This window comes from Aquarana catesbeiana, linkage group LG02 (genome assembly GCF_042186555.1).
Source record: "Aquarana catesbeiana isolate 2022-GZ linkage group LG02, ASM4218655v1, whole genome shotgun sequence".
Taxonomy (NCBI): domain Eukaryota; kingdom Metazoa; phylum Chordata; class Amphibia; order Anura; family Ranidae; genus Aquarana; species Aquarana catesbeiana.
In genome coordinates, this window is record NC_133325.1 from 25,304,818 (window position 1) to 25,309,739 (window position 4,922).

At 50.9% G+C, this 4,922-nt stretch overlaps 1 protein-coding gene across 1 annotated transcript in view; it reads left to right on the forward strand.

The window, feature by feature from the left end:
* The first annotated feature begins 2,348 nt into the window (after window positions 1-2,348).
* LOC141126710 (uncharacterized) overlaps window positions 2,349-4,922 on the forward strand; it is a 17,221-nt gene continuing 14,647 nt past the window's right edge. The window contains exon 1 of the mRNA XM_073612675.1: window positions 2,349-2,483. The gene's annotated coding sequence lies outside the window, so the exon portion shown is untranslated. The remainder of the gene's footprint in view (window positions 2,484-4,922) is intronic.

Consider the following 4,922-nt stretch of genomic DNA (forward strand, 5'->3'; position numbering starts at 1 on the left):
TTGCCCGCAGTTCCTCACGACCGGCACGACCAAAAAAAAAAAAAAAAAACTCGATTTGAATTGTGAATTGAGTTTTTTTTAAGAAAATCCCAGATTTTTTTTTTTTTTAAGAAAATCTCCCAGCCCTAGTTCTGAGTAATTTTCTAGCACAAAAATTATGATTTTTACATGTAGGAGAGAAGTCCTCCCACAATATTAATGCAGGCCGTGAAAATAGGTATCCCCTGTGACATCCAGACTGTGCCCCCCCCGTGACACCCAGACTGCGTCCCCCCCGTGACACCCAGACTGCGTCCCCCCCTGTGACACCCAGACTGCGTCCCCCCCTGTGACACCCAGACTGCGTCCCCCCCTGTGACACCCAGACTGCGTCCCCCCCTGTGACACCCAGACTGCGTCCCCCCCTGTGACACCCAGACTGCGGCCCCCCCCGTGACACCCAGACTGTGCCCCCCCCGTGACACCCAGACTGTGCCCCCCCCGCGACACCCAGACTGTGCCCCCCCCGCGACACCCAGACTGCGCCCCCCCATGACACCCAGACTGCGCCCCCCCATGACACCCAGACTGCGCCCCCCCCTGTGACACCCAGACTGTGCCCCCCGTGACACCCAGACTGTGCCCCCCGTGACACCCAGACTGTGCCCCCCCTGTGACACCCAGACTGCGCCCCCCTGTGACACCCAGACTGCGCCCCCCCGTGACACCCAGACTGCGCCCCCCCGTGACACCCAGACTGCGCCCCCCCCGTGACACCCAGACTGTGCCCCCCCCCGTGACACCCAGACTGTGCCCCCCCTGTGACACCCAGACTGCGCCCCCCTGTGACACCCAGACTGCGCCCCCCGTGACACCCAGACTGTGCCCCCCCCCCGTGACACCCAGACTGTGCCCCCCCCCCGTGACACCCAGACTGTGCCCCCCCGTGACACCCAGACTGTGCCCCCCCCCCGTGACACCCAGACTGTGCCCCTCCGTGACACCCAGACTGTGCCCCCCCCTGTGACACCCAGACTGCGCCCCCCCCTGTGACACCCAGACTGCGCCCCCCCCTGTGACACCCAGACTGTGCCCCCCCCCCGTGACACCCAGACTGCGCCCCCCCCCGTGACACCCAGACTGTGCCCCCCCCGTGACACCCAGACTGTGCCCCCCCCGTGACACCCAGACTGTGCCCCCCCCCCGTGACACCCAGACTGTGCCCCCCCCCCCGTGACACCCAGACTGTGCCCCCCCGTGACACCCAGACTGCGCCCCCCTGTGACACCCAGACTGCGCCCCCTGTGACACCCAGACTGTGCCCCCCCCCCCGTGACACCCAGACTGTGCCCCCCCCCCCGTGACACCCAGACTGTGCCCCCCCCCCGTGACACCCAGACTGTGCCCCCCCCCCGTGACACCCAGACTGCGCCCCCCTGTGACACCCAGACTGTGCCCCCCCCCCCGTGACACCCAGACTGCGCCCCCCTGTGACACCCAGACTGTGCCCCCCCCCGTGACACCCAGACTGTGCCCCCCCCCCGTGACACCCAGACTGTGCCCCCCCCCGTGACACCCAGACTGTGCCCCCCCCCGTGACACCCAGACTGCGCCCCCCTGTGACACCCAGACTGTGCCACCTGTGACACCCAGACTGTGCCCCCTGTGACACCCAGACTGTGCCCCCTGTGACACCCAGACTGCGCCCCCCTGTGACACCCAGACTGTGCCCCCCCCCCGTGACACCCAGACTGTGCCCCCCCCCCGTGACACCCAGACTGTGCCCCCCCCCGTGACACCCAGACTGTGCCCCCCCCCGTGACACCCAGACTGCGCCCCCCTGTGACACCCAGACTGCGCCCCCCTGTGACACCCAGACTGTGCCCCCTGTGACACCCAGACTGTGCCCCCCGTGACACCCAGACTGTGCCCCCCCCCCCCCGTGACACCCAGACTGTGCCCCCCCCCCCGTGACACCCAGACTGTGCCCCCTGTGACACCCAGACTGTGCCCCCTGTGACACCCAGACTGTGCCCCCCCCCCCCCCGTGACACCCAGACTGTGCCCCCCCCGTGACACCCAGATGGAGAGGGGTGTCTCGCTGTGTTCGTCTGCAGTAGCTCTGCGCTCCGTTTGTCTTGTCTGAAATCTGCACATGCGCAGTAGTAGCAGAGGATACCTTATTTCATGGGATGCCAAGAGGAACTGTCTGTATAAAATGTATATTGGGTCACAACACCATGTCCGTCTAGGAACCATTTGTTTAGCTCTCAGTTTCCGGGAGATGAGATTAGTAGGACACACTCGTGTTTGACAGACAGGGGTAATGGGGCGGGGATAGTGAAGTAATGGGCGGTGCTGATGGTCTCAGAGGAGAAGCAGGAGCATGCAGCAGAAGTGGGTGTGGTTTATACGATGTACCGGAAGTAGGAGTGTGGGGAGAGAGGCGGCCTGTCACAGGAGGAGAGGCCGGAGGAAGAGGAGCTGAGCCCGGGGGAGGAGAGGTGAGAGCGGACCGGGGATGTGTATGGGAGACCCGAGAGTATATATATATATATATATATATATATATATATATAGTCTGATCATATACTCCATACATAGACTGTACAGAACACCCCCCATCATATCATATATTCTATATACCATCATATCCCCCACTCTATATACTGTACACCCTCCCCCATCATATATATATATTATACCCCCCACTCTATATACTGTACACCCTCCCCCATCATATATATATATCATACCCCCCACTCTATATACTGTACACCCTCCCCCATCATATATATATATATATATATATATCATACCCCCCACTCTATATACTGTACACCCTCCCCCATCATATATATATATATATATCATACCCCCCACTCTATATACATGTACACCCTCCCCCATCATATATATATATATATCATACCCCCCACTCTATATACATGTACACCCTCCCCCATCATATATATATCATACCCCCCACTCTATATACTGTACACCCTCCCCCATCATATATATATCATACCCCCCACTCTATATACTGTACACCCTCCCCCATCATATATATATATATATCATACCCCCCACTCTATATACATGTACACCCTCCCCCATCATATATATATATATATCATACCCCCCACTCTATATACATGTACACCCTCCCCCATCATATATATATCATACCCCCCACTCTATATACATGTACACCCTCCTCCATCATATATATATCATACCCCCCACTCTATATACTGTACACCCTCCCCCATCATATATATATCATACCCCCCACTCTATATACATGTACACCCTCCCCCATCATATATATATCATACCCCCCACTCTATATACATGTACACCCTCCCCCATCATATATATATATATATATATATATATATATATCTCATACCCCCCACTATATATACATGTACACCCTCCCCCATCATATATATATATATATATCATACCCCCCACTCTATATACTGTACACCCTCCCCCATCATATATATATCATACCCCCCACTCTATATACATGTACACCCTCCCCCATCATATATATATATATATATATATATATATATCTCATACCCCCCACTATATATACATGTACACCCTCCCCCATCATATATATATATATATCATACCCCCCACTCTATATACATGTACACCCTCCCCCATCATATATATATCATACCCCCCACTCTATATACATGTACACCCTCCCCCATCATATATATATATATATATATATATATATATATATATATATATCTCATACCCCCCACTATATATACATGTACACCCTCCCCCATCATATATATATATATATATCATACCCCCCACTCTATATACATGTACACCCTCCCCCATCATATATATATATCATACCCCCCACTATATATACATGTACACCCTCCCCCATCATATATATATATATATATATATCATACCCCCCACTCTATATACTGTACACCCTCCCCCATCATATATATATATCATACCCCCCACTATATATACATGTACACCCTCCCCCATCATATATATATATATATATCATACCCCCCACTCTATATACTGTACACCCTCCCCCATCATATATATATATATCATACCCCCACTCTATATACATGTACACCCTCCCCCATCATATATATATATCATACCCCCCCACTATATATACATGTACACCCTCCCCCATCATATATATATATATATATCATACCCCCCACTCTATATACTGTACACCCTCCCCCATATATATATATATATATATATATATATATATATATATATATATATATATATCATATCCCCCACTATATATACTGTACACCCTCCCCCATCATATATATATATCATACCCCCCACTCTATATACTGTACACCCTCCCCCATCATATATATATATCATACCCCCCACTCTATATACTGTACACCCTCCCCCATCATATATATATATATATCATACCCCCACTCTATATACTGTACACCCTCCCCCATCATATATATATATATCATACCCCCACTCTATATACTGTACACCCCTCCCCCATCATATATATATCATACCCCCCACTATATATACATGTACACCCTCCCCCATCATATATATCTATCATACCCCCCACTCTATATACTGTACACCCTCCCCCATCATATATTGATCATACCCCCCACTCTATATACTGTACACCCTCCCCCATCATATATATATATATATATATATATATATATATATCATACACCCCACTATATATACATGTACACCCTCCCCCATCATATATATATATATATCATACCCCCACTCTATATACATGTACACCCTCCCCCATCATATATATCTATCATACCCCCCACTCTATATACTGTACACCCTCCCCCATCATATATATATATATATCTATATCATACCCCCATCATATATATATATATATATAT